Source organism: Zootoca vivipara, chromosome 9 (assembly GCF_963506605.1).
Source record: "Zootoca vivipara chromosome 9, rZooViv1.1, whole genome shotgun sequence".
Lineage (NCBI taxonomy): Eukaryota > Metazoa > Chordata > Lepidosauria > Squamata > Lacertidae > Zootoca > Zootoca vivipara.
In genome coordinates, this window is record NC_083284.1 from 63,240,512 (window position 1) to 63,261,642 (window position 21,131).

Genomic DNA, 21,131 nt, shown 5'->3' on the forward strand with positions numbered 1-21,131 from the left:
CCAGATTTATTGGGAGAGCAATGAGATTGAGAGCCGCTATTTGAATGACAACAGTGTAGTCACCCGGATCCCCAGCCTAGGATTTTATTCTTTTTACCGTATTTATGCCAAGTTTCAAGGAATGCGATTATTAATTCACTTTTATTTATTATCCCCTGCTTATTTGGTGATTATTATTATCTTTCTCCTTGTCCTGACCATCCTCCCGAGGCTATATTCACAACCTTTCAATTTGGCTGAACTCTACACTTAACCGGCCCGGAACATTCTACCAGAGAGAAGGTTGCCGCCCATGGGATGGAGGGATCTTGACTGAATGACAACCCAGCTTTTACCTTGGGTTTTAATAGGTTTAATAGGTTTTATTGGTAACCATATTTGTAATGTAATTTTTGTTGGTGTATGTTTGTCTTTTTGATGCTATGGCCCGCCGGCTATGCAAATAAAGTTTGATTTGATTTGATTTGATATCCATAGTGTGATCTCTTTCAGTGGTGAAACTTTTTTTCAAAGAGAGCCAGATTTGATGAAGTGAATGGCCATGAGGGTTGACCACAGGGTCAACCAAAGTTGTTAATTTGTTGAGCTTTTGTTAAGATTGAAGTTGTTGAGCTTTTTTAGGGTTGAAGTTTGGAGATTTTTTTAGGATTAGGCCCCCAAAGCGGACTTAGTTTGGACATGCCTGTAAAAAAGGAACTAGTTATGTGAAGTATTCTCCTGTTGTTGTTTTAAAAACCTGCCCACTGCTTTTATACTTGAGTGAATTAGGAGGTAAACAAGCCTGCCGTTTTTTCTTGAATGGAATTCACAAAAATGCCCCTGGGGTGTAATCATGAATCACCACATTCCAGCCTTAAGTCACCAGCCCTGAGAATAATAAAAATGGGCAAGGAAAACCTGAGCATAAGAAGAAAGCCCTCCGTGACATGATTGCAAGTGACAGTTTCTTTCATGCTATCCACGAGCTGTGATTTCAACCTGTAGTAGTACCACATATGATTATGCAAAGGGAATATCCAAGCAGGCAATAAATAGCATTCAAATAACGGGGAGAAGCAGTGGCTTAAATAGAAATGGGTAACTATAGCTCAAGAGCTCCAGCTACATAGTCCAGAAATAGAATATTAAATCAAATTTGTTTAACGACCAACTTCATCTGTACAAGGGGACAAGTGACGCAGGCTTTCCGAACACAGATTCCAGGAAGGAAATCTTGTTCCTAACTTGCTCGTGGATGTGGGCTTCCTTATGATATTTTGGGATGACATAAAGGAGACGATTTTCTGGAGTGTACTATACAAACATACTTGGTACACTTAGACCTGAGAAACCTCGCTGATGAAGAATCATTGAAACAGGGCCTTGTCCTGGTGTTGATGTTCACTGGAAGTTATCCTGAATAAAACTTTGTGAAGAATTTTTGAAATTATCCTTTCTGGCCCGAGTTCTTGTAATTTTTTGTTTACTTCTGAACTTACCAAGAACTCCAATTTCTACTGTACTCCTATTCCTATGCCTTCAACAATATCAGGATCTGCAGATATTCGGAGTTGATAATTTTATCTTCGTGATCCTCCCAAGATTAATCTGCTAATTTCTGACTATGATAATGATCAAAGACATGTGAACAGGACTGATCCGTTGGAAATTCAGCTTGAGGCACACCCCGGCCTGATCCTGCGCACATTTTTCAGAAGTGATCTCATAAACGTTAATGGCACTTCTCCCCAAGAAGACGTGTATAGATAGAATTGCTGCCTTGGCTTCATATTCATTCCAGCCATGAAAGCACCCGAGGTGGCCTTGGGCAAGTCACTCTCTCAGCATGTAAAATGGGGATAATATCGAACCATCTCCCCGGATTGTTGTGAAGATTAATGAGCTAATGGCTGCAAAGGGATATGCATAGTGAAAGGCTGCAGGAATACTTAAAACCAAAGCACTGCAGGACTCTCTGGAGAATGGGAGTTAAGAAAAGGAGAGGCATGATTTATACAGCATGCCGACAGGTTCAGCCAGCCCCTTTTATCTTGCCTTAAGGTGGAAGCAGAACATAAAGTAAAGACTGGTGGAATGTTCAGTTGCTAATGTTTTAGTGCTGTGCAAAGCAAGACTGGGCACTTAAGCACGCCTTTCCTTCTGCCTCCAATCTGTCACTATTTTATAGGATGGTTTCAAGTGCACACTGGAATTTTAGATTCGTGCCCTGTTGCCCTAGAGCAATAAATCCGCTTTTTAAAAATCCAGATTTCTTACGGGTTGGAAAGTGTAGGTGGGTTCCTACGAGGCAAGACACAGTGATAACAAGAGCCTTTATTGAACTAACAAAACTGGACAACGGGGGCAAAGCAACTGCTTATATACATTCCTGAAGGGCTGGGCCACTCCTACTCCCAATGTGATTGGCTGTCTAAACTTCCAAGCTGTGAATCATGACTCAGAGTTTAAGGGCCAATGGCAGAGGCCCAAATCCTGAAATGTTCTGTGATTGGATATCATGTATCGATTGGATATCATGTATCAGAACACAAGGGCTCAGAATCCTTAGTCCAGACTCAAGCTCAAACCATCGAATACAGAACAGGATGAATGAATGATGAATGGGAAGATGTGTAAATACTCCACAAGCAAATCAGGATGAATGCATCAACATGCCTGTGCTCTAGGACCAGTAGGTAAAACTCCTGGTGCTTCCTCTGCAGTATGAAGTATGTGGTTCCGAGCCCTAATAAAGGGCCTTTTTAGTGGTGGATTCATGCAGGCAGACCCCCCCATCCTTCTGAGGTACATATGGCCATCTCTTTCTATAGTTCTAGGTGGTTAGTTTAGATGCACCTTTTGTCGGTGGGCCATTGGAGGAGAGACCTGATTGCTGCTGCTATTGGTAATTTGTTTTTGGGAAATGGACCCAGGTGGCGCTGTGGTTAAACCACTGAGCCTAGGGCTTGCTGATCAGAAGGTTGGCGGTTCAAATCCCTGTGACTTGGTGAGCTCCCGTTGCTCGGTCCCAGCTCCTGCCAACCTAGCAGTTTGAAAGCACGTCAAAATGCAAGTAGATAAATAGGAACCGCTACAGCAGGAAGGTAAACGGCGTTTCCATGTGCTGCTCTGGTTTGCCAGAAGCGGCTTTGTCATGCTGGCCACATGACCTGGAAGCTATACGCCGGCTCCCTCGGCCAATAATGCGAGATGAGCGCGCAACCCCAGAGTCGGTCACGACTGGACCTAATGGTCAGGGGTCCCTTTACCTTTACCTTTTATACAATGAATTAGAAAAAAATTGTTTAAAATAACCCTTATTTTAAAAACCCAGAAGCTTTTCTATTAGGAATTGTAGGTACCGATATCCCAAGGGAGCAGAAAAGATGTTTTTTGTATGCGACAACAGCTTCCCGGAGGCTACTAGCCCAGAGATGGAAAGAAGACAAAGTCTCGACCAGAGAGGAATGGCAGACCAAGCTGTTGGAGTAGGCCGAAATGGCAAAAGTGACCAGAAAGCTTAGGAACCAAGAAGACAAAAGTTTCAATAAAGAATCCTGCAACTTATGCATCCTGCAACTTATGCATCTATTACTAAATAAAGAAATAAATGTTTAATGCCATAGAACCACCCCATAAACAAATCAGAACAAATGATGAGTAAAGGCCAGACAAAGTTTACCACATAGGTTTTGTGCAAATTAATCGGGATGAATGCAAAATAAACAGGCCAGCTGAAGAAGTTATATCCCCCTCCACTCTTAACTTAAAACTGCCCACAAAAAGCTGTCCCCAGCACTTTTCACAGCAAAGAAAACTCTTGTGTTTGCTGCTGACATTTAGTTCTGTTTTGAATGTTCTGAATAAACTACACACTAGAAAAGATTTTAAAATATATATTTTATAAAACTTGAATCATTACTCCCAATCAGAACACTGTTTGGGAAAATTCCACATTCCTGGGGAGATTTGGGAATAAATCCATTTCAGAAAGAATGTGTATGATATATTAGTGGCTGAATATCTTGCTTTTGTTCTCATTAGTTACAAGAAATGTATGTAATGAAAATCCAGTGGTTTTTCTTCTTCTTCCAATGTATGATTGATTATAGCTAGTGACAAGGACATCTGATTAATGGAGATCAAGTTTGCAGCATTGACTATAAGAGGTAAAAGGGGAAATTGTTGCCTTTTCATTATAGGCAGATGTTGATCTCCCATCGGCAGGAAGGAAATTTCATTTCTGAAGACTAATTGTTTTGTCGAGTGGGCAATTCTCTCCTGTTGAGTTGGCTTGTTCTCACTGCAGTGGAAAACTGGAGCTTGGACTGTGCCACTTCAGACTGGCAATGTGGCTCACATGTTTGAAAGTTCCTCCATGAGACAAGATAAAAAAAAACTAGCATATTTAGAAGAAGGCTTAGGTGGTACCCTTCCCATTCAGTATTTCTATCTCAAGGGAAAGTTAACACACACACAGAGAGAGACTGTAACACTTTGGCACAGATCTTCCCCACATTTGTATAGGTACTGTGTGCATAAAAGGGTGTTTTCATAACCACTCCAAAGAGAGTGGGTATCACTGCGATAAACAAAAGCTATATAGCGCTCTGGCATAACAAACGTGGTTCCACATACACAAATTAGATCTTTTGCTGTATGAAAAGTGACAGGAAACTACAGTGGAGAGTGCAAAAAGTAAAAAAAGGTAAAGAACCCCTGGACAGTTAAGTCCAGTCAAAGGCGACTATGGGGTTGCAGCACTCATCTTGCTTTCGGGGCGAGGGAGCCGGCGTTTGTCCACAGACAGCTTTCCGGGTCATGTGGCCAGCAGGACTAAATGCTTCTGGCCCAACGGAACACCGTGATGGAAGCCAGAGTGCACGGAAACACCGCTTACCTTCCCGCCGCAGCAGTGCCTATTTATCTACCTGCACTGGCATGCTTTTGAACTGCTAGGTTGGCAGGAGCTGGGACAGAGCAAAGGGAGGTCACCCCATCGCAGGGATTCTGACCTTCTGATCAGCAAGCCCAAGAGGCTCAGTAGTGTAGACCACAGCACCACCTGCGTCCCTGCAAGATAATAACCACACGAAAATAACCACACGATAGTGCTGAAGTATCACCTCCACAAATGAGGACACTTGCTTGATATATTTCCGGAAGGGACCTAAAGTTCAGCAGATCAACATGTGGCTTATGGGCAAACTGATCCTGAACCTGCTGTGGTGATCACTGACGTGCTACCATCAGCACCCATACAACCTAGCTGGAAGCCAATGACCATACATTAATTGAATAATCTGCATGCAGGTACGGTAGCTGGGCAAGCCATACAGGCTAGCTATCAATAATCTATAAATCGAACGGTTTTTGGGCATAGCTCCGAGAAGCTCGTGAAACCTAGGGCTACCTGGGGGAGTCCCTTTGCCACTTCTTGAGGACTTGAAGTGCTTGCTTGGTATGTATATATTGCTTGCTGTTTAGAATAAAATATTTAATTTTCTCACTCACTTGTGTTTGTATTGCTTCTGAATCTCATTAAGAAGAACCACCTTGCCTTTGGCAAGACACATGTGTGAATCCTTCCCCACCTGCACAATTTCATTGGAGCTAAAGGGGCACTTCGGGAGATGAGGTTACTCGCTCAAGTCTTTAAATTTTCTTTTGAGAACCTAACTTAGGGTCTCTCTCCCTAGGGTCTCTCTCTCTCTCTCTCTCTCTCTCTCTCTCTCTCTCTCTCTCTCTCTCTCTCTCTCTCTCTCTCTCTCTCTCTCTCTCTCCATATATATACAGTGGAACCTCGGTTTATGAACACCTCGGTTTATGAATTTTCGGTTTATGAACTCCGCAGACCCATCTGGAACGGATTAATTCACTTTCCATTACTTTTAATGGGAAAGTTCGCTTCAGTTTATGAACGCTTCAGTTTATGAACAGACTTCCGGAACCAATTACACCCATGTTTCAGTTTATGAACGCTTCAGGTTGAGTAGTCCGCGGACCCGTCCAGAACGGATTAATCCACTTTCCATTACTTTCAATGGGAAAGTTCGCTTCAGTTTATGAACAGTTACTCTGCGGACCGTCTGGAACGGATTAATCCACTTTCCATTAATTTCAATGGGAAAGTTCGCTTCAGTTTATGAACGCTTCAGTTTATGAACAGACTTCCGGAACCAATTGTGTTCATAAACCGAGGTACCACTGTATGCTGTAGCTTCTGGAAGAATGGAACATCTGCTGTCTGTTTGATGTTTTCATCTGGAAAAATCAGTGTGCTAAATTAGCAGCTGTAAAAAAGTACATCGGATTAAAAAGAGAGCATGAACTTTTAAAAATATTTCCCTAATACTGAGTTTCTCCAAAAATAAGACACCATCTTATATTTATTTTTCCTAAAAAATCACACTATGGCTTATTTTCAGGGGATGTCTTTTTTCCCCTTCCCTCCTCCTCCTGCCGTGGCTGGCATTGCTGCTGCGCCTATTGCTATGTCTTATTTTCGGGGTATGGCTTATATTCCTTGAGTGCTTAAAAATCCTTCTACGGCTTATTTTATGGCTACGTCTTATTTTCGGAGAAACAGGGTAGGTGGTTTTTTTAAAAAGTATGAAGAGGACTTTTTTTTTTAGTTTGAAGAAGGCATACAAATGGAGCTGGGAGGTTTTAGGGCAAAGGCTGAATCCCAAGGGCCACATCCCCTTCTGGGTGGGGGGCACATGCCAGTGGTGGGCGTGGCCAGAGGCAAAAGTAGGCAGAGCAATGCATGCAAATAGTGTTGCTTACTGGGAGGGAGGGAGGGAGGAGAGGGAGGCGTCAGGGAGGTTGGTATAGCAGACCCACCAAGTGTCCCTATTTCCCAGGGACAGTCCTGGATTTACAGAAGCCATCCTGGTTTCTAATTTAATCCCAGAATGTCCCACGTTTCCTTAGGACATCCCTATTTTCATCAGTTAAATGTTGGATGGTATGGTACAGTGCAAATGCACCAGTGGTGTGCAACTAGGTGGACTAATGATCTGACTTAGTATAAGACCAGTTGCTAAGTTACTAAGCAAGTGCCCCTTCCCTCTAACCTGCCTTGGCCTGCTCATCTTTACCCTGGGCGATCTTGTAAACTCATGCCCGTTAACTTTAATTTTTCATTTTTTCATTTTTTTTTAAAAAATTATTTTAATATATTAATTTATTATTAATTTATAAATTTCTATACCGCTTTATATTTTTAAGAAAAATCTCAAAGAAAAATCTCAAAGTGGTTTTACGGCATATTAAACATCAGTGAAACAATCCAGAATCAAGCATTTCTGAAGAAAGTCAAATATAAAGCACCTTATCAAAGCAACACAATCGACAGGAAACCAAAATACCATCTCAAAGATTTCAAAATAAAACACTACAAAGGAGGCCAACTACAGAATGCATATTTAACACTAACAAAGTTAACAAAACAAAAAATCTTAAACATTTCAAAAGGAAACATTGCTAAGTGAAGTCAAATATAAAATGCACATTTAAAACAGAATAATTAACAAGAGAATAGAATATTATCATAAGCATGACATGGCTGTTTGGCAGGCACAAAAAGATGGGGCAAAAGAACCCAATAATTAGGATTTGATGTCAGGCATAAGGATGTCCCTCCAGTTTCACCAGTAGGTGATAACTAGCTTATCATAGAGGGAATTATTCTTGGAATGTAGAACTTAAGACTGGTTTGTTTAATAGATTGCAACTTTGTGGCTAGGGCCATCTATCTTCATTTTCTTCCATGTTTAATATGGGTGTAGTCTAATTAGTAATGATGATGGTGATGAAAATAAGCCACACATGGGAAACTAGTGCATCAAACTGAAGTAGTGCTGAGCGAAATATTTCTTCTATGTGCCTTGTTTTTAATTAACTAATTTCATATGAAAATTATTGAAGGGGAAAAACAACTTCCATAAAATGCTCATGGCCAGAAAGTAGGGTTTTTTTTGTTTTGTTTTTGCTGCGCTCATCCTATGTTTGATGAGGGGTTTTGTGACTGCCTGTTCTTTCGTTTTACAACTCCCTGGGAGATTAGATGCTGCCATTTTCCTGGGTGCTGCTTGCAAACGTCATGATGTCATTGGCTGTTGCTTTCCAGTTGAAGCCTTTAGACTTTTGAGGAAACCAAGGCAGAAATATATATATTTAATATGGGGAAAGGAAGAATTTCCCTTAAAAACAAAATGAGCAGAGACACCAATCTCAGACGCTTATACTGAAATTTTAGAACGTCCGTGGATGTGGCAGAAATATTGAAGTCTTGATTTTGAATGTCTCATTTCTGGCACCTAGCTCTCTGTGTGCAATGAGGATTTAAAAAAAGGGGGGGGGAGCAGTCAGCAACCTGAGGGAGAAGTTTTACCATGTGGTTTGGCGCTCTTTGTGTTTACTTAGACTATGAGATTCCTTATCCTCCGAAGTATCCCAGAATTAATGGGAGAGAAGGTTAATTGCATTATGGTAATAAATCTCAGGACAGGCTCAGCTTTTTCCCTGAGATTCATTAGTGGAAGCTGAAGTAATGAGTTCTAAGGTATTGGGTTCAAAGCTTTTATAAGCATTTTCCTGATGAGAGCAATCAGGGTTGGAAGGAATAACTCGCCCTTTGACCTCCCCTAGCCAAGGCTCATTATACATGTATATTACTCTGTTCCCTTTACATGTCTCAAACAAGTGAGTCAGTCTAATGAGTCTGTCTAGTTTGTGACGGAAGATGAAGGAAGATTCTTTTTTTTAAGTTAAATTATAGAAATAGAAGAAATACTTTATTGTCACTGTACCACTTGTTTACAGTGTGATTAGACGAGCCCCCTACCCCCATAAACTCTCAGTCCTTGTTACACTCTGTGTGCTGTCGTATGACCACCAACCCTGAACGTCAGCTGCAATGTTGCTGTCTTCCATTCAGCAGCCTCACGGCCCATGGGTAGAAACTGTTATTTAATCTGTTGGTGCGGCTTATCATGATTCTATATCTCCTGCCCGAGGGCAGGAGATTAAAAAGGTGCGGGCCAGGGTGTGAGTCATCCCTGAGAATGTTCCTTGCTCTTCTGAGGCAACGGTCTCACGCGATAACATCTAGCAGACTCAGGGGACAGCCCACAATATTGTGTGCCGTCTTCACCACCCTCCGTAGCGACTCTCTGTCCATGGCTGTCAAACCAGCATACCACACCATAAGTTAAATTGAAGGAAAGCCCATTTGGAAACTCAAAATACAAATTTGGCAAAAACAGAAAAAAAATCCATGGATAAATAATGGGGTGGGGTTGTAAAAATGAGTGACCTGAAGGTGCTTCTTCTTTTTTTTTAAAAAAAAATATTTTCAAAGTTTCAAAAACAAAAAAACAAAATTTTCACACACACACACACAAACTCTCTCTCTCTCTCTCTCTCTCTCTCTCTCTCTCTCTCTCTCTCTCTCTCTCTCTCTCTCACACACACACACACACACACACACACACACCTTTTCATAAAACCATAGTCCTTATCAGCACCTTTATGGGGCTGCCTGAACCCCCGGACTTCCTTCCACCCCTCCCTTGGCTTCCAAAATCCATCTTCCTTTTTAAACTGCACCTAATTACATTTATCCAAATTATTATGCTTCATTTTTATCCTTTCTGATTTTAAATTACAAGTGCTATGCCAATCCTGCTAACGTTTTTAGATTTCTACAGTGTTCTTTAATATATTCTATAAAGTTATGCCATTCTCTATTAAATTTGTTATCTTCTTGGTGCCTGATCTTCCCAGTCAGCCTCGCCAAGTGTTGGTGCTGACCTTTAAAGCAGCAAACAGCCTCGGTCCTATATACCTGAAGGAGCGTCTTTACCCCCATCGTTCAGCCCGGACACTGAGGTCCAGCACTGAGGGCCTTCTGGCGGTTCCCTCACTGCAAGAAGTGAGGTTACAGGGAACCAGGCAGAGGGCCTTTTGGGTGCCCACCCTGTGGAACGTCCTCCCATCAGATGTCAAGGGAATAAACAACTTTCTGACTTTTAGAAGACACCTGAAGGCAGCCTGTATAGGGAAGTTTTTAATCTTTGATGTTTTATCATGTTTTTAATATTCTGTTGGGAGCTGCCCAGAGTGGCTGGGGAAACCCAGCCAGATGGGTGGGGTATAAGTAATAAATTATTATTATTATTATTATTATTATTATTATTATTATTATTATTATTCCTATTACTCTGGGATGGCATGATGCCCTGTGACATTGTTACAAAAAACAGCAGCAGCAACAACAACAACAGAGAAGCACCCAGATATTAAGTTTCGCTTTATAGCAAAATCTTAATAGCCATCCCTTTTGACAAGAAGGTTTTGTCTCTCATTTTGTAAAAAGTTGCAGAACGTTATAAACAGTCTTTGTAATCTTTTTGTAGAACTTGCTCACCAAAGAAGAACATCAAGCATTTGAATCTGGGAAGAAACCAATAACAACGGCAAAATGCTTCTAGTCAGTTGGTGTCTTTTCAATACCATATGGCTCCTTTTCTGCCTGCAGTTCACTTGGAGACATCACACCTTCTGTGGAAGATAACAGCGTCTCTCGGTGATATTTGCAAGAGGATGCATAGAGAATAGTGGCTGATGCAGAGTTAGGAGGACTATCATCTATTTGCAGACACCAAGATTAAACATACAACCATGTGACGGTACCATGAGAGAATAAACCTGGAGCTTGTTTGAAGATTTCTTTGCCAAAATTTGTCTTGGATCTGGGCAGATCAAATTGGTTTGGATGCCAATTTACAGTACAGCTGCATATAACATAATGCCACAGCAGAATGCTTTCATATATATTCAAAAATAACTTGCTATTCTTGTATGATAGCATTTGTCTTGTTTGAGGCGACTGTACGCTTTCCAAATATGGTCTTGGGGGGGGGGAGACACTGCAGAATTTTACACAAAAACCAAATTACTTTTTTTTAGAACAACTTTAAAGCTAGAGCTGCATTGAAATGATTCTGTTTTCTGCAAATACTTTCGGTTATGCTTGGTAATTTGGGAAAACTGTCAAGAGTTGGAACATGAAGTACCGGTAGGAATGCCTGCAAATAAAAAATAAAAAATAATTGTTGGCACGCCTTGTGAAATGGAATGCACTCACTCGTGCCCTCATTTAACCAAATCAATATCACCTGGGCAAAATTGATTAGACACCCAGCACTGTAGGATCCCATTCGCTTTCTAATGCCTAATTGGGTGGAATCACACACATGACTAATCTAGAAGGGGAAAGAAGAAGAAGCAGCCAAGGACACAAGGGCACCAAAGAAATAGTCACAGGAGCAATCAGTCAGGCTTACAATCTAAAAGACATGACACACAAAGAAGAACGGAGGGGGAGGGAGGAGGAAAAGTAAAGCAAACTCGGGGATCAGGATGTGAGGGACAGGGGATACCGGGAGGTCCCTCCCATCTTAAGTTCCAGCCCATCCCCAAGCGCTGGGGAAAGCAGGGAGAATTCTGCCTCCAGCGGAGAATCAGGAAGTGGTGTCCGAGGCTCAGGCAAGGTAGCGGAGCCATTGACCAAGGTGGGACAGAAAGGGGGGAGCAAGGGGGGAAGGCCAGTCCCGCCGACCCCGGAATTGCGCAAGAAACGTCGGGGGAAGAGGCTGGGTCTCCCCAAGCTTCTTTGCTGGAGGAAAACGCGCCAACCTCCATTCGGAGGTACTGATACCTGACAGACAACATGTATATAGATCGCTCTGAGCACTGCAAATAATCAGCACTTAATAAAAGCCTGAAAGGACTATGCTGTGAGGAGTCGTTACTCTAGAGTAGCCGCATAAGCATCTCTGACACAGTTCTTTAAACTTCTGCTTCTTATAGTGACCAGTGGGGATGGAAGCAGCTCAAGAAGCCTGATGGAATGGTTGTTTGTAGCTGACAACCTTCCTTCTCTTATCCCCGTGTTCTCTGCAAACTCATGGAATGCTTGCTGCAGGAAATAGCAACGAGTGTGTGGACCCTTTAAATACAGTGGTACCTTGGTTCTCAAACTTAATTCGTTCCGGAGGTCTGTTCTAAAACCAAAACATTCCAAAACCAAGGTGCACTTTCCCATAAAAAGTACAGTGGTCCCTTGACTTACGAACTTAATCCGTTCCGAATGCACATTCGTAGGTCGAAAAGCGGTTTCCCATAGGAAAAAAAAATTTGGAAAAATTAATAAGTCGAGGAAACCACATTTAAAACCGCCAATGGTTTCCGTTCAGATGTAGAAAAATTCGTAAGCGTGCGACCATTTTTCCCGTTCTTAAGTCGAAAACTTCGGATGTCGAGTAATTCGTAAGTCGAGGGGCCACTGTAATGCAAAACAGATTAATCCATTCCAGATTTTTTAAAACAACCCCTAAAACAGCAATTTAACATGGATTTTACTAACTAACAAGACCATTGATCTATAAAATGCATGTACTATAGTATAAAATAAATAAGAGTATTGTAGATGATAAAAATCAAAATTTAATTTTGTTCTTAGCTGCACTGATGATAGTCATTGTTTGGATGGGTTTTTTTTCATCTATTTCCGCAGTCACACAATCAATCAATCAGAACTGAACTGGGTTCCACACAGTCACAAAAACGAATTAACCGAAAAGGTGTCAAAAAGAAAAACACAAAATAAATAAGGAAAAACAAAAGCACCAAACTTAATCCGTTCCGGAAGTCTGTTTAACCTCCAAAATGTTCAAAAACCAAGACGCAGCTTCAGATTGATGCAGGCGCCCCGGAAACAATAGCCGACAGCAGCATCGGATGTTCGGCTTCCAAAAAACATTAAAAAACCGGGACATTTACTTCCGGGTTTTAGGCATTTGGGAACCAAGGCATTTGAATACCAAGCCATTTTAGAACCGAGGTACCACTGTATCTGTACACACATCTGGGGGACACTAAATTGGGCCAAGGTTCAGGTGTATGTACCCACATGCATATCATCTGCATTTCACTTTGTTGCTTTCCGAAAATGGGGTGCAGTGGGAGTATACGTGGCAAAAGATGTTTGGAACATACAATGTCGATCTGCATTAGCGCAAAGCTTCCTCTGAAAGCAGATTTGATTAAGAGCAATTTCTTCAGAGAATTCCTTCTTCATTTATCATGGTTCTTCCAATGAACAGGAAAATTAAGTGGGTTGTGGAGACACTGGGATTTTCTGTCTAATGGGTTCTTGTAATGTAAGTAACTCCAGCATTGTAGCAAGAGAGGGTTTTATTTGGCAACTTGACATCAAGCAATGACTTGAATGCCACATTCAGTGTTCTCTGAACATCCCCCAGACAGCAAGTGCACACTTTGCCTGCTGTTATTATAATCAGGAAAGTGGAAATTACTGGGGATAAATTGCATCACAATTTGTATCTCCACTCTGCTGGAATTCTTACCGATTCATTAGCAGCTGGTTACAGAGCCTTCCAGAATGTTCTGCATATCCCTAACCTTTCATTATTCAAGAGCTAGCCTAAGTATGTTCAGACATATATATCAGCCATGTGCCACTCAGCTATATATATTAGCAACATACATCTTTTTGGAACCAGTGATAACAAGAATGGCATGGATTACGCAGTAGTAGTGGGCAGAAGTGATTTCCCATAGATCAGCAAAGATTTCTGACTCCCAGTTGTTACACAATGACCATAACTCTCCCCAAACCAAATTAGGCTGCTGAAATAAAACTTGGTGGGAACTCAGGGCTGGATTTCTGTATGAAAGGATCCGAAGCTGAATTTTGGCTCACAGAAATAATTCCTTGGGCTGAGATAACACAGAAGTGTCATTTTCCTTAATTCTAAGTCACCATTTTGCACTTGGCTCCTCCAGGTAGCCTGTTCATTGAGCATTCATCTTGATTTGCTTGCACAAAGTTTACTCAGACCTTAGATTATATCTGGTCTTTAGTGAACATTCATTCATTCTGATTTGTGTGCAGGGAAGTTATACAACCATGAGCATTCATCTGCATGTGCTTGTGTGATGGTTATATGCCCCCCCCTTGTGAATCAGTAGTTTATCCCACACTTTTTAATGTACTTCTCCATCACTTTCCTAACAGCAAAAGTAGTTATTTTCTTATTTTAGTAAAAAAATATTAATTTTTTTAAAAAAAATTTAATTTTTTATTTTAACATATTTACAAACAAAAACAAACAAACAAACAAACAATAAGGTACACGCACTTAACCTCAAAAACCAAAGAGGGTAAAGGGAAAGGGTAAGAAGAAGAAAAAGGATGAAGTACCACACCCATTTGACTCCCCTCCACCAGCACTCGTCATCTTTGAGTCATTTAAGTTCTTATTTACATTGCACTGTCTTGTGGTACCTCCTTTCCAACTACGCTCAGTAAGAATGTCTCGGTGGTTTCTTTCTATAGATATTCTGAGCATCTTCATGGATGTAGCTCCAAAATAAAATGACTTTTCTGAGTAACAGGGAGCGGCTTCAACTTACTTTAACCAAATAAATCTAAATTGCCAGCAGGCTACCGATTTCCTCCCCCAAAATACTGGCAGTCTGGAAGTGACTCAGGAGAAACAAAGTAGATCCTGTGTTGAAGCCTGCCCTCCTCTGCATGCGTGTGGTAGCAGAAGGAAGTTGTAACCCATAAGTTAAATGTCACTGAAAGTAATCCTTGACCACACATTCATGCATAGTGTAATGTACTGTTGGCATTGACCCTTCCTGACCTTTCACCTGAAGGGTAGGCACATGATAATCAGCCATAGACCCAATCAGTGCACTGCATATGCAATCATTACCCAATTGTTGGTTTGGGAGTTTTAGTACAGCGGGTGGCGCTGTGGGTTAAACCAATTTGCCAATCTGATTGCCAATCAGAAGGTCGGCAGTTCGAATCCCCGTGACGGGGTGAGTTCCCGTTGTTCGGTCCCAGCTCCTGCCAACTTAGCAGTTCAAAAGCATGTCAAAGGGCAAGTAGATGAATAGGTACCGCACCGGTGGGAAGGTAAACGGCATTTCCGTGTGCTGCTCTGGTTCAGGCAGAGTGAAATATCAGTTTTACACACAAATTTATGAAGAAATAACTGCACCCTGCTCAATTATCAGCACACACTATGGTAGGTGTGTGTGTGTGTGTTTTGTTTGTATACCTGGAGTTTTATCTGGGAAGGAGATATTTTGGTGTCCCTGCTTTAGGGCTTATTGAAAGGAAAAGGGTGCATGGCTGAGTTTATCATACCGGACTTAAATAGGAAAGCAGCTGTGCAGCCACCCAGGAAATTACCATTTACAATAAGAGACAGAACAGCAAATGGATTTTCATGCATGGCAAAATAATGTAATAAACTGAGCCAGGCCTCTGACTTGATAAATTGTGTGGTCCTAGCAAGGGAGAAAACAATTTGTTTAAATTCTTAAACCTCCAGCCAAACTATACTACAGACCATTTGCTTTCTTCGAGTTCTTCCTGTGGAATGCCTTCTTGCATTCTTCCTTCCTATAATGTAATTAGTCTTGACGTTTGTAGCGCAAGCTGTAATCCTATGAATGTTTAAGTCCAATTCACTGAATTCAGTGGGGTTTATTGCTGAGGAAACATGAACAGGATCAGAGCACACACAGTCCTAAACTGGGGAAGTGTTTATTAGGGGAGCTGGCAGAGAATGCTATTGAGTTCTGCAAAAGGAAAGAATATCTCGTTTACTTGTAAGAATATTTATAAAGTGCCAACTCATTTAAAATCGTAGAGCAAAGAATGCATGAATCAAATTTGTTCTCTCAAAATGTTTGGCAAAACAAAAACATTCTCAGTAGGCAACAAAATATTGGAGTTGTAGCCGTATGCCTGATTTTGAGAGGAACAGCGTTCCAGATTTTTGGTGATGCCCTGAAAAAAAAAAGGGACATCCTGGTTTTGGTGTGAGATTGTGGTGGCCATTTTGGGTGCTGCTCTCACCCAGAAAAGGCATATGGGGGGGGAGCACGCACGATTTTGTTTTTTGTTTTGTTTCCCCCCCCCAAAGAGAGTCATGAACGAGTGAGTCAACATGAGTAACTAGGATAGCTTTGATAGTACTATATTCTGTGAATTAGTTTCACCCTCGACAAAAGCAACCTCAAGCTAGCTAGTTTCCACCAACAAATCCTGTTTTATTAAAGTTTTTCATAATACAATAACCTAAAATAAACTAATCTAAATAAAAACAAAAACAGAGAAAGAGAAAATACCAAAAGAAAACCATAAAATAGAAGAAGAGAAGAGGAGAAAAAAAATACAAAGGACTTCGTATTTTCCATCTGTCAGTTACATAAAATAAATTATTCAGAATATTCACTCTAGAATGACACCCAATGAATCTACTTTCAGGTCAGGCAATATTCTCCCAATCGTCCCACCGAAATAGATCAATTCATTTTCCTTTTTACACAAAAAAGTCCAAAAGGGTTCTCCAATTATTATTATTATTAATAATAATAATAAATGGATATGTTTTCTCTAATCAAACGTATCAACTTTGTCTCCAATAACTTCACCATATTAAACAATAATTAGTTTTTCCATCGTTGTATGCAAAAGAGTCTATCCACTGTGATCATATACTGTATCAAAATAATATTTTGTGGTTCTTTATTGATTGATTGATTGATTGATATTTATTATGTATTCATTAGTTTGCAGCCAGTTCCATATCTTCTGTTCCCATTTCCTGTTATATTTGCCATGGTTTTCCATCTTGATTTTAAAAAGATTATTTCTTCCATTTAAAATTTTTCAATTCTTTTCCAAGAAAAACACCAGAGGTTTGATAGCTCTCACCTCAAAATTCACTCCAAGTTGTAAGCAGAGTCCTTCCTCTCTCTTTGACTTCAATATTTTATTTTATTATGAGCTTGAAAGTTACATTTCGTCACTCTACAGTTATATCCAATTATATAATACTAATGACTCCTCGCTCACCCATCATTTATCGTTATAATCAAGATTACAGACAGTTCCATTTTATAATTCCAACTATTAAAGAGGCAGGAGCTTGTCCTTCCCACCCACATCTGATTGCTTCCCCTCCGAGCTTTAAACTGTTTCCACTTTCTTTGTAGAGGAAAATATGATATACAATCAAGATGTTAATTAATTAACCCACCACACTAATCTTTTCTAATGAAGGTTACCAGCTCAGATGCCTCCAGTCCTGAACAGCTGGGGCATAATGTAAACTATATATTTAGCTTTCACCTGTTTTGAACTCTTCACTAACAGCTAGTTGATGAGAGATCTCTTCCACCCCATCTGCAAATCCATTTGACATTTCCAAAAGGAATATTTGTTTTCAAGTGTCCGATTAATTTATAGATCAAAAAGTTGTCACAGTGCGCATACGTGAAAAGCTAGGCAGCTGTTTCAGCCTTTTCACTTGAACTATTAAATCTGCTTCTGATTCTCTGGTTAAGCAAAGGACATTTGCACTGAATGCAAGTGTCATTTTTCAGTTGGAACATTTAGTGGGTGACTTTCTGTTTGCCTTGGCCATCAGGTTCCAATGTACAGTATTAGGTAGATAATTGGATGTGGTGGCTTACAAAGTACATGTGGGGATTGGGTTCGCAGATATGCATCAGATTTGGGTGAAAGGAGGGACCTTTTGCTTGTCCAGAGTGAACCAGGATCTGTATGAACTAATTTGAGTCAGTGGATTTCTCCCTACCCTCTTCCTTCACCTCTGGTCTGTAAAGTTTGCTTTAAGTTAGGTGTGTAGTATGTTTTATTTAGTCTGTCCCAAAGGTTTCTCTACTTATCTTAATATGTACAAGCCAAGCCATAGTCTGTTCTATTAAAAATTGAAACCTGGGTCATGAATGGGTGCTTGATTCTACATGAATTTTACATTGGGGGAGATCCCTGCTATCACAGAGCAGCAGCAAGTAAATACAGGAGATTCATAGTTATCAAAAAATACCTGCTGTCTCATTTTCTTACAGACCAGGCAACTAAATCACATGCTGTTAGACCATCGACAGAGAGGGAAAAGAAAACTGCTTTATCCAGTGTTCTTTCCCATCTATATTCATAAGCTTGTAAAATATTCATTTCCTTAATGGTTTTGTCATTTTTAATAGAAACTGGTACCTGGTAAATGTTTATTCTTTTTAAGAACACCCCATCTGGGGTTGTTTTATTTTTGAATTTGTTTCTCATTGCCAAACTACTGAGAAGATAAATGGAACAGGGGAGAAAGCCTTTCTAATTCATAACTTATTTAGCACAGGCAAATTTAAAGAAGTTGGGTCACTATCTCAAAATCACATTGGGAAGTTATTTAAGCAAGGTTAACCCAAGTGCAAGGAGAATTCCCTAATCCCATAGAACACATTCAAATCTACTGAAGCCTCTATACCCAAAGTGGATTATTATTGCCAGGCACTCAGGTAGCAGTGCTGATAAGTACCTGGAGCTCGGAATGAATCAATCTATTTCTGGTTCACATTAGTTTCAAAGGTGTCCATAAGTCAATCTGACACATTTCTGTATCATTCTAAGAATTGCATTTTAAAACACATTATTTTTGTGCACACTTTAGATCCTAAGAGGCACATTTTTGAATACTTTTAAACCCAAAATTTGCATTTCAATACGTACTTGGTGTAGTGCAACATTTAGAGAAGTATGAAAAGCATTGAGTCGTCGTACCAGTTAAAGAAGTGTCAATTGAATTAGCTCAATTAAAAAGACAGTTTGAAAACAAATTCTTTTGCATCCCTACTGGAGTAGACTGGTAGGCGATAACATACCATCATTCTTCAGAATCTGTGGCTATTTAGGAGAGCATATGTTAGAACACAGATCCATTATTAGACAAGTCTGCTCAATCTATCACACTTGGAATTGACATATCAATTAATGCATACCTGAGATTGCTTCAAAAAATTAGTTCCCGGCCAAAGGATGTGTTTGATGAGGGTAAGCAATTTTAATAGACTTACTAGAGTAATAATAGTAATAGAAACCCAGGCACAGCTTTTCAAAAGCGGATACTTATTTACATTAACTTAATTTGGGCAGAACATTTATGCACCCTATAAATAAAATGCAAATGGAAGCTTTGAATTCTGCTTACAAAATCCGTGGATTAATTTTGTAGAGCAAAAAGCCGAAAGCACAGCAAACTCTATCAGTCTAGACAAAACATCTACCTAACTAGCAGCAGAATATTAAAAGGAAATATTACTCTTTAAGCTGCAACGGTTTGTCTGTTTTGTGTAAATCATGGCTTCCCTCAAGAAACCCAGGAGATTGTAGTTTGATTACAGTGTGAAGTACCCTCAGTGCATATTCCAGAACTACAGTCCCCTGGAGATGGTGCTTCCCTAATAAAACAATTTTAACCTACTGCGCTTTTATTCCCTAAGGCTTCCTTCCCACATTGTTCCAGCAGCAATACTGACAGGTCTAACTTATGAAAGTTGAAACTGGCATATACACACCCTAGTCAAGTTGTGCCTTCTAGGGATGGACAAAGCTATTGATTCCATTTTTCCTATCAGTCTTTTAATGTAACCCCCACACCTATCCCAATATAGACATTTTTGCAAGTGCTTTCCCCTATTGTAATGCATGAATGGTTTAAAAAAACACACCCCAAAAAACGTAATATAAAGATTTTCATGCACACTGTCCTGCAACACACACAATTTTGGACACATTACTTGGCTGCAAAACTACATTGCAAAATTTGCAGAAGTGCACATTTTGAAGGATAGCTGTGTTTGGATTCACATATTGTTTTTGAAATTTTGAATTAGGTGGTTTGGCATGAATGGCATCTGAACCAAATATCTCTTCCATCCCTACTTGTCATGTACTCCCAGTACCATCATGGGCTCCAAGCAACTTAGCTGGAAAGACTTTGATGTCTCTTGGCTGGAGAATCCCTCTGGTGAGCAACCTGGCCACTGAATTCTGCACCATCTGAAGTTTCCGAACCATCTTCAGAGGCACCCCTACATATAATACGTTGCAGTAATCTAACCTTGAAATTACCAGGGCATAGACAACAGTAGTTAAGCTATTCCTGTCCAGATAGGGCTGTAGCTGGGCCACCAGCCGAAGCTGATGGAAGGTACTCCAGGCCACTGAAACCACCTGACCCTCGAGCGACAGCAGAGGATCCAGGAATATCCCCAGCCTACAAACCTGCTTCTTCAGAGGAAGTGTAACCCCATCAAGAGCAGGCAATCTCCCAGACATCTGGTCTAGGGAACCATCCACTAACAGTGCCTCAGTCTTATCTGGGTTGAGCTTCAGTTTGTTGACTCTCATCCAGTCCATTCTTCTTCTTCAATTTTTATTACAGCAAAAGCCAGCAATACAGAATATCATAATTCCAAACGAAAGAAAATCAGCAAAAACATCACCAGAAATAAAACAATTACACAAAAGGAATTTGCAATGTGTCATTCAATAGAAGGGATTTACGTTTCTTGATAGCTAAAGTGCAGAATTTAGCCACGTCCATTACCAAGGCAAGACACTAGTCCAGCACTTCCACTGCCTCACCTGCAAATGTAAAGGAGAAATAGAGCTGAGTGGGATCAGGATAGCCCCTAAAACCAGCCTATTAATAACGCTACTCCTGGACATATATTCTGAGTTGTGAGCTTTATACAGTCAGCTCCGCAAAATCACCTTATAAGACTGCAGAGCTATCAGCACGTGCATTTGTGCAACAGTTCCCACAGAAACATTGAAGGTACTTCTTCCCTCTTCCAAAAAATGGGGGTAATAAGGCAATAGATACAGTTTCCCTTCAAGTCGCAGTGCTTTATTCCTTTCATAAACAAACCTTTCCCACTATTTATATACGGAATGAAATCTGAAGATAAGGCATGAGGCCTGCCTGCTGAGAATTGATTGCAGGAGAAACTAGAATGGTTGACATGGCTTTCAAGATAATCTGAATTGCTATTAATCTTTCTTCTTCCTTTCTTTCCTGGAGAAATTGTGAGCTCTGGGCAGAAGATTCCTGCTGTTTCTATCAGGGCACAATTTGATCACTTAAAGAGGTGGGTGGAGGTCATTTTTGGACAACACGAAGCTACCTCAGGAATCTTGCTTGTTCTGTTTGTATCACAACCTTGGA